The 10,484-nt window shown below is 34.3% G+C and overlaps 1 protein-coding gene and 1 long non-coding RNA gene across 3 annotated transcripts in view; both read right to left on the bottom strand.

The window, feature by feature from the left end:
• stan (Protocadherin-like wing polarity protein stan) overlaps positions 1–10,484 on the bottom strand; it is a 266,412-nt gene that overhangs the window by 99,412 nt on the left and 156,516 nt on the right. The window lies entirely within an intron of this gene.
• LOC141433823 (uncharacterized) lies at positions 3,886–6,151 on the bottom strand. Of its 2 annotated transcripts, XR_012451961.1 has the most exons (4): positions 6,125–6,151; positions 5,411–5,516; positions 4,863–4,921; positions 3,886–4,286 (listed from the first exon to the last, which is right to left on the bottom strand). It is a non-coding gene; the product is annotated as an uncharacterized lncRNA (long non-coding RNA). The 2 variants fall into 2 exon arrangements; XR_012451960.1 differs by lacking the exon at positions 6,125–6,151 and having other exon boundaries at positions 4,085–4,286; positions 5,411–5,540.

Here is a 10,484-nt window from a genome sequence, read left to right as displayed (position 1 = left end):
TTCGCCCCCTGATGTTGTTTTTTTTTAATTTTCTAAATCTTCTTTTATAAGAACCTCCTGACAATAGCAAACACAACAAAAAAAGAATTAGCAAAATCGGTCCAGCCATTCACGCGTGATGCCATGACCAAGGGAAATAGGGATTCATTTTTATATATTAAGATTTTTGATTCACTCTTACTAGTGATTAGCAGATATTAGTATAAAAAATATGATGTTTTCAAATCTTGGGTATTTAAATACTATATTAGTTACTATAATATATTTTAGTATATTTCATTTAAAAAGTACATTATGTTTATCTGTGGCCAAGTACCCATGCTTCACTCACTTTAGGACTACGGCAATTTGTGTCAAGTGTCCCATGATATTTATTTATCATTATTATTTATTTCACATTCTAACAGCTTGCCTTTTATATTTTCACCATATATCTGTTTTTCAGTATTGTTTACAATGTGGTTATTGTAAACAGTCACTGCATTGTATTATAAAAAAAAAATTGTATTATAATGTATCTGATCTATGACTACAAAATGTATCTATGGTTACTATGGCTACAAAATATAATGATTTATATTTCAGGTGGTCCGTTTAGCTTGCTACACATTGAAGTTATATGGCTGCGTAAAAAATGAGAAGTCATGGCAGACAGCTGGCTCCCGACTGTCTGGTGCCCGACTGATACTGAGGCTATTTGATGACATACCTATGCTGCGACACACATATTACTATGGTCTGGGGAGGCATGTAAGTTTAATGAGTTTTTGCAAGTGTCTCATCTTTTTTTTTTTTGAATAATTTAAATTTTACAGCGCATTGGTTTTTACTGAAATGCTGTAATTTTTTAGTGACAAATAAATAAATAAATCCCCTCTTCCCGTGATGGCAAAATGTTAAAATAAGAACCTGTATTTTTTTACAATCATTTCCAGTCCTTGCCAAATTTAATAATTTTTCTCAATTCTTTATTTTGATTTACAATGCACTATTAGTGATTGAATTGACTTGAAATTTGGTGCGAAATTTGCCCTCAGACAATATCATTATCTTGGCCAAAATTGTCACACTGGCTTCCTCTCAGAATGAGAGTTAATACCATAGTTCCCGCGCAAGCCTTGTGCAAATTGAGAACTTCGCACACACTAATGAATTACTTTGCTGGTGTGTGGAAGTTTTCTCATGGTGTTTTCCATTCCGTAGAGCCCCGGCTCGAAACCACAACCCTCAGCTTGAGACCCAAGGCTTCCAATGCTATTATATTAAAGTCATTTCAAGATGTGGACCCCTTTGTCACATCAAGAATTAAATTCAAATTTTCAATTGTGAAAAGTATTTCCTGGTAACATACAAAACACACACACACAACACATAAGTTTCACACTTAATTTACTTTAGCGACACTTTTTATATATAAAATAAATTTTCGTTATTTCCTATTAACAATTTTTTTTTTCTTATTGTTGTAGGTATTATTAAGGGAGTTCTGTTATTAGCCTTAAGATTCATTCTGTAACCTAGAATAAAAATAATTGTAACACTGTTGAACACCTCAATAAATAAATAAATAAAATAAATAAATAGTAAGCAAAAGAGGTTGTACCTATTAATAATTGAACATTTTAACTGAATCTTGTCTACAAAATAATGATGCTGATGATGAGATGAGCTGAGCTGAGGATGGCTAAAAAGCTAATGGGGTCACCTGATGGTAACTGACACCTGCTACACCTGAGAATTGCAGATGAATCACTAACCTAGATGCCTAGGATACAATATGTCTTGTGCCAGTAAACTATACTTACGCTCTCTGCTGCTTTGCGGCATTCTTTAGCGAGTACGATGGTTCTAGCAATCTAAACCAGTGTTTTTCAACCTGTGGGTCGCGACCCCTGGGGCCGCGAAGCTCCTAGGGGGGTCGCGAAGCTCCTATAAGTTGCTGCGAAAACTACTTCAATAAAAAAAATAAGTTTAAAAATATTTATTAAGAAAATACTAACTAATAATATTTGGCACTTTAAATAAAGTACCTACATGAAAATAAAACAACGAGTAGGGGGGTCGCGAAATATTTCTTCATACTAAAGGGGTCGTGTCACGAAAAAGGTTGAAAAACACTGATCTAAACTAATTCTAATTTAAAATGACGCATCGCTAAACAATTAATCGAAACAGAGCGTTTGTACCCCGCAACCCGCTCACACCCCTCTACTTTTTACGCGGCTTGCGTGTCACAGTAGACCGTATGTTACACTGACAGCGCCTAGACAGCGCGCCAAAACAGACAGAGACGTCTTAGAGTTGCCCTTACAACTTTTTTTAGTTTTTTTTGCAAATAGCAGTAGGTAATGAAATCACGAGTATTTTAACTGACTTCAAAAAAAGGAGGAGGTTATCAATTCGGTTGTATTTTCTTTTTTATGTTTGTTACCTCAGAACTCCGTCATTCGTCTAGTATGCTTTCAATTAGGTCCCATATGCACCAAATCAGGATCTGATGATCGGATCCTAAGGAAATCGAGAGAAATCTTCAAATATTGTAGGGACACCTATGGTAATTTCGATATCTTTAGTAGTAACTTGGCATTTGCTCTTGAACATCTTCATTTCGTGAAGTGGAACTGATGATGAAGACCACATTTGACCAACTGAGCTACTACTCGATAACAAGTACCTCACGGGTTGAATTTCAATGAATTAACACAGTTGCTAAAGCAATTTAAGTTAATCGTAATGCATAATAATTATGGTGAAATGGAACGGGTGACGATGCACCAGGACTCCTCAATAATGAAAGTCTCTGCATCGGAAAAAGCAATTTTTTGTAAAAGGTGACTAGCAGTTGACATTAAACTATTGTATCTTAGATCTTTTACACTGAAAAGGCGTGAAAAAAAAAAATATAACGAAAAATTGAACTGACTACAAAAAACCATGAAATAATTTTCTACCATTCTGAAGTCGGTGCCTCAGCACGAGTCAGCAGGAGTAATTGAAGCCCAATACACGCGTATAGTATGTAGGTGAGGTAGACGACTATATAGTCCACTCCTGCTGGCTCGTGCTGAGGCACCGATTTCTGAATGGTAGAAAATTATTTTCATGTTTTTTGTAGTCGGTTCAATTTTTTATTCTTATGGAACTATTTTACAAAATTTTATTCACTTGCAATATTTTGTATTGGTGTGTGTTGTTTGTAAAATCTTGCAAGTGAATTTTGACTCACTTCTAGTGGTCTGATTGACGTGAAATTTGGCATAAGGTACTTATTGTGGGTGGATGACAGTGCAAGTACAATCCACAAAAAGCACAGTCGACAAGAGCTTGTATTAAAAATTAAATTTATAGATTTCGCCTGCCACCATATATTGTCCATTTGATAGTAAGTAGGTTGAGACCCATTAGACATAAGAAATCTCGGGCGTAAATGTAGGCAAGTACTGCAGAGCAAAAAGTAAAATAATACAAACATACGGTTTTACAGGTATTTTTTATATTTATCTTTTTAATATTAATATATTACTTATTTACACTTAACACAGTTATTTACTAATTTACATAGGTATTTTATTTTACATTTTACTTAATTATATTAAATATTATTTACACAAACATTATTAAAAGACAACACAAGCATTTATAGCCGTTTGTTAAATTTATTCATTAGATCTACAAGATCTGCCAATGGCTGTATTTAACCAATAAGTTCTATAAACAGCCCGAAGAGGGCGTTGTTAACTAGTATATAAGGAGATAACTCTTAGAAATAAAGGCCTTTTTTCCGCCATCACCGCACAGCACACGCACAGCAACGGTCGGCACCAAACAATTAATCTGTATTTTATTCTTCCCAGAATTAAGATTGGTTTTTGGAGTTTTTTGTATTTTTTTTTATTTCAACTCCAAATTTTGTTACTTTTACGATCATCCCGTAAAATCCACATCGAAAATACAAACTGAAACATAGATCAGAAAAATCAGGAAAGCGCTGGTCTCTTTTTCTGGTTTTTCCGTGCATCTATGTTTGTTTGTATTTTCCCAAAATTACCCAAATTTAACACCGTTATTATTCGGAAACTGACATAACATAATTTGAGTTGTTAACGTTAGCTACACACCGAAAACTCAGATTGCAAGCCTACTCGTACTTGATTTTCAGAAACTAATTTCATTATAGCTAATCTGCAATCAAACGAACACTTATGCTGAGAAAGTTTTACAAGTTCCATTATAAAATGATTAAAATCAATTATTCGGTGCCCCAAATCTTGATTTTCGGTCTCAATCTGAAACAAACGTTTATTTTACTCTAGATATTGTAAGGGTCAACTTTTTATTTAAGGTTAAACTGTGTTATTTTTAGTACAATACAAATATTCGTAACACCACAGATCAGTACGGTCAGCATCAAAAGTAGCTGCGTATTTTTTAAACTTTGTCGTTATACAACAACGTACTTACACCATACAAATTGGCAATATCCTAATACGACAAAGTAAAAAAATGATCCGCTACTTTGGGTGCTGACTATACAGTGAAATCACAGTAAAAAAAGGCAAAGTAGAAAAAAGCTGTCTTATATCTTTAAATTAACCTTTTTAGAACCTAAGTACAAAACAATACAATACTCCGACTCTTTATTGTACACCAAAGTATAAGTACATTCGTTTACTGGCTTTAAGTTAATACAAAACTTACTGATACTTCAGATGCATTCTAATACTATTTGAGAGATGAGTTATTTTTCTCACATTATATTTCTATCTATAATAGAAAAAAAAAACATTTTTACAAGTTTCAAACCAAAAAAATATGATCTTTATTCTGCTCACGTAAAAATTGGCAATAAAAGAAATACTTACTGTAGCTGTAGACCTACATAGTTTCTTCAAGAAGGTCCTTATTATTCTTATCTGCAGTCCTTAAATATTTTTTTCTTATTTATAAACTTGAATTTGTTAGTTATTAATTATACTATAATTACTATGTAGGTAGGTAGGCGTTTTCAAAAAAAAGTGTACCTTTTCTTTCAAAATGTATTTAATTTTTTCATATAAACTTTATGAGTCAGTTTTGTGACGCCAATACCGAGTGTATGAAAAAAAAAACGTTAAAAAACTGTCATTTTTGATAGGGACTTTTTTTAAAACCATCGGAATCGATTGTACTTTTGATTCTGAGAAGGAAAAACTATATTTTTTCCAAAATTGAAAAAAAGAATGAATTACTTTTTTGTGAAAACGCCCAGGTAGGTACTAAAATCTTACGAGATTAATACATTTTGTAACTGCATACATTGGCGAATTTTCTCGTTTTCTAAAGAAACGAAATTAAAATGAAGCGATATTAACTTCAATCAAGAGTTGATATTCAAAGTAAGTAGATCTTTAAAATTAATATGGATACATACCACTACATACCCTTGCATAAAATCGATTGACATTGTTTTATTTCCACCTAAATTCGAAGACGGCTCCATGACTTTATTCTCAGAACTTTGTTCTAATGATTGCTTCCTGAAAGATAATAATGTATTTTTATTATTTCTGTTACTGCTTATTGAAATGTGAATAGTTTTGTAAGTATAGTCAATTGCTTTTTGTACAAACACTGAATTGCAATAATTAAAGAAATAAAATCGATTTTCTACAGTACCTTTAGATTTCTAAAGTTTAGAAGTTAATGTTTTCGCGTACTTAGGTACTTGCAGTTCACTATTGGTTCACACACATACTTTAGAATATTTTTAACTATTAATTACCTTACCTACCTACCTACTTACCTATCTAAAAAGTAGGTAAGTACTTAGGTATTACCTATTATACTCGTATAAAACTAGAAGCAAATATAGGGAATATTACTGCAATGTTCTGCCGTCAGAATGCAGCACTAGCACAAACCGTAATCGAATGCCTTTTAAATGTCCGTAAGATACCAAAATATCACATTATATCAATAAATTTTTGGAAATATAGCTCTATTGTTTTCGATGTAAATATCATATTATTTTGTTAGTATGTCATATGTCATGAACCGTCATGGCGACAAACTAAGAACTGACGTTGTCATGGCGATTTGTTTACGTTTTGTGCCAGTGAACTGTAGAAATATAATGATTACTCACCTTTTCTTAATCATAACCATACATTCTGAATTAAACAACCTTTCTTTTTCCTTTTGAAGATCCGACATTTTTTTCCCATTTATTGCTCGGTATATTTATATGCGATCGATGGCGCGTGGCAGTTCGACTAGCATAGGTCCGTCGCTGACAACGCGGCGGCGGTCTGAGGCATGCGCTGAGAGGGGACTGGTTTCATAGGGTTTCATACAAAATACGAGCGCGCGCTAGCTTATATTAAAATGTCGTAAGCGACAAAACGGTTTTTGTCGTTTCAACTACAAATTACAATTTAATAAATAAAATCCAACTTGAAGGTTGAAGTATGGGTTAAACTAATTTAATATGAAAATTGGAATCTTAATTTGATCTGGGTTGCCTGTAACAAGCAAATCCCTGTCTTACAAGAGGTATCTTTGATATTTTTTTCTGTGCTATAAAATTTTACGAATCGTGTTTCGGCAACTTGGAAAACAAAGTCATTGAAATGAAGAATCAGGTTTTCAAATATCACTTTGATATGTTTTGTAATTGCTGAGATAAAACTAGATGTTTTTCACCAAAATGCCCAATTCGTCGTCTTAAAATAATTTTATTGTCCCATTTTGTTCGGCATACTTTACATTATATTTCGTGCAAAATGACAGCTTTCTAGCATTGATAGTCCTGAGCAAAGCCGCGACGGACAACAGACAGGCATGGCGAACTATAAGGGTTCCGTTTTTGCCATTTTGGCTACGGAACCCTAAAAAAACCCGCTCGAGTGCGAGTTGGACACGCGAATGTACCTATGAATATCCAGTTATAGCAGAGCCCTGTATTCCTAAGCAAAATGTATCTACGCAATGTGAGTTCAATGTCCGAACTAATCTAACATTGACGGTTCTGACATCTATAGACAGACAGACATAAAAAAAAGAAGATTTTCAGGCTTATTATGTTATTGGTTGCGTTAGAAGAGCTACATACAACTGGAAGTACCCTATGGGTTTGATTCCCCGGCAATTTGTACAGAAACTCCATTTTGATGGTTGTATCTTTTGATTGCGTTGCCTTACTACTCCAAGGGGTAACTTAGAAGACTGGTGTATTTGGTAACTTGAAATGATAACTTTACGCGGTTCTGAGAAAGATAAACCGACGAACGGGCGGCAACAAAGTGATCCATAAGGATCCATTTTAACAGTCGGAGTTGGCGAAACACTAAAAATTACAATTTATCTCAATTTTTGTTCACTTTAAACTAAGCCTAAGAATTCAACGAACCCCAACTCATTTAAACTCCAATGAAAGTATGGTGACCTGTACTCTCAAAAGATCGTCATATTTAAAATCCCAACATTCGTATGCACCCCAGGTCATGTCTTAAACAGAATGTACTTCGATTAATTTCTTAATTATGTCTGGGTTTTAAGTAAATTATATTGACGCTTGCTGGACTGGACAAAGCAGTTAGATTGTTCTTATTATGTCGGCACGGCTTAAGTTACATTGAGGATCTCATAATTAAATTTGCTGGTGAAAATTTCAAGGCGGATAATGGATGTCAGTTCTTTTGTTTAAAAATACCGAAGCTCGAATGGATGAGTCTGCGAGAAGTTGGTGTTGATAATTTTAATAGAATGATAGTAAGGTAATTAAGTAGATTAAATTATTTATGATTGCCCTACCTTGTGTCCGTGGCTTTGGCCCCGTGTAAGAATAAAAAAAAATCTAGTTATGTAATTAATTTTTGTTTAACAACTGTACATAAAATAACATAAAACACGCATAAAATTAACAGTTAAAAGAGGACAAAAATTATACCTAAGATAATCTTTCTATTCCATTCCATATCTATTTATTCCGGAAAATCTCTTCTTAATTTACTTCTCTTTATATCTATAGAAATAATGTTCTCTAGTATAAATCTCAATTATAGTGGTTAATATTGCGCGTTCTGTGTCAAAAGTCAGTTACATTACAAGTATGGTTTATAATCCAGCACCCATTATAATTAACTGAATTTATAAGTAGAACACGTATTTATACTGGGCACCGTTAAAGAGGAATTTAAATATAATATGTAATTTTCTCTCTTTGTGATTTTTTGTACTGTAATCTGTAACCCCCCCTGAATTAATTTTAATTAAAATTTAATATTTAATTTGTATTTTTAACTTTTATAATTTTTATTTTTATTAATTTTATTTAATTAATTTTAAATTTATTTAATTTAATCGTATGAAGTTCTAAAAATCGGACAAGTTAAAATAAATAGAAAATGTGGTATGTAAATTACTGCGGACAAGTAAAAAGGAATTTGATTTGGCCATGTGATCGTCTAGTGTCCTACGTTGTGAATAGTAAACCAACCTCGTTTAGTAGAAATAAAGGATGTCTATCAATAAAAACTAACTAACTAATAAACTCTGTTGAATAAAGAACAAACTCACTAAACGTAAATGGAACAATAACTAAAAGTAATAGGAATAACTGTCACTATATTACACAAATTTAAATGTCAGATAAAAATTGTAAACAAAGGTTATATAATGAAAAATAAGCAATTATGTCTTTGTCAAGGCTAGGGCCCCACCTCCGCCCTGGAGTTTTCTCCCTGGTTATTTACCAGTAGCTGTGTCTCTCGTTCCAAAGACCCTAAGAGACTCCAACACGAGACAGTTGAGTTTACTTGTCAATAGTCGGTAAATCATGTAATGTCATTCAAAGGGGAAAGAGGACGCAAGAAACCAGGTTTACTAGGTCTCTAAATGCCCTATGCTGACCTTTCATATAGGTTCAGGAGGAAAACTACTTTAATAGTTATTTGGGTGTTTTCTTAATTTTACTAACGCGTTTAATTATTTATTTAAAATGTTCAAATCAACCCTGGTTTCAAATTTAAGGGGATCTAAGAATTGCAAAATATATACACCAATTCAACTCAAAGTTGAGCAATTAATAAAACAATAATATTCTCACAATTAAGTTCAAAGTTTAAGTTAATTTCAGTCAGTAATCTGTCATTAACTGAGACTAACTTGTATTTGCGTATGATTTGCAAGTTGCCTTGTAATAAAATAATAACCAGTCGTTGACCAAAAAAATATTTATTATATAAGTGTAGAAGTAGTTATTCTTCCCATGGTTTGGTAAAGATAACTGTGGATCGCTTTGGTCGTATTTTAATTTAATTGTTATTAATATTGGTAAGTATTCATTTGCATGTATTCATTTTCAGCAAATGACAGATTTTAAAATGTAATTTAAATGTAATAACAAAAAACCAATTGATTAAATAAGTAGAAATAATAAACATGGCCCTCCTTTTTGATAAAAGTCGGGCAGTTTAATGGATGTCCTATCAAGTCAACGTAATAGACCTAAAGTCTTAGCCAAACAATATCAATACAAAGTTAAATTCTAAGCCCCAATAAAAACAAATTAACCGCCTATCAAAATCTATAACTCTAGCTAATCTGCACTATTCTAATAAGAACCTTGAGGTGAAGCCTCGTAGTTTTCCGAGGTGCAATGGAAAACTACCCTAGACTAAACTAAGGGAGCGAGGCGGCCAACCTCTGTCTAGCTAAAACACTAAACCTAGGCCACCTAAGAACCTCATTCGCGACCGTAGTCAGGGATGCTCCTGAGGTAGGACAGAGAGATATGTTTGGAATATATACATATATAGATAAGACCAGCACACCGATCTTACATGCACTGACCCAGCAGATACACCAAGACCGGGTACGCGCTGTGGGATAGTAACTCGACTGTCAGTTAAGACAAATATAAATCGAGTGCCAGGTCGAATCCCAACGCCTGATCCGTCCTTTCGGACGTTAAATCTCACACTGTCGTATAGCACCGTTAGGTTTCAGGTGAGGAGACCGGGAACCTCGTCCGTACAGTCCCTACTTTAAGCAGATACAAAAACAAGAAACTAACGTATTCTATAATCGCAAATTCCAGAAGTTTAGAAGAAGGATTGAAGGTTAGGAGGAATGGCCCCGGAGAGTCGCCCCGTGCAGCCAAGGTAGGATAGTTAAAAGGAATGGCTCCGGAGAGTCGCCCGAGCAGCCAAGGAAATAAGGTAATAAGGGATAGCCCCGGAGAGTCGCCCGTGCAGCCAAGGTAGGATGGTTAAAAGGAATGGCTCCGGAGAGTCGCCCCGAGCAGCCAAGGAAATAAGGTAATAAGGGATGGCCCCGGAGAGTCGCCCCGTGCAGCCAAGGTAGGATAGTTAAAAGGAATGGCTCCGGAGAGTCGCCCCGAGCAGCCAGGAAATAAGGTAATAAGGGATGGCCCGGAGAGTCGCCCCGTGCGGCCAAGGTAAAGGATAAAAGGAAATAACCAGAACTTGCGAACACAGAACACG

The sequence above is a fragment of the Choristoneura fumiferana genome, chromosome 12, assembly GCF_025370935.1.
Source record: "Choristoneura fumiferana chromosome 12, NRCan_CFum_1, whole genome shotgun sequence".
NCBI classification, from domain to species: Eukaryota; Metazoa; Arthropoda; class Insecta; order Lepidoptera; family Tortricidae; genus Choristoneura; species Choristoneura fumiferana.
The sequence above is the reverse complement of the archived record's forward strand: the minus strand, read 5'-3'. Positions and strand labels throughout refer to the sequence as shown.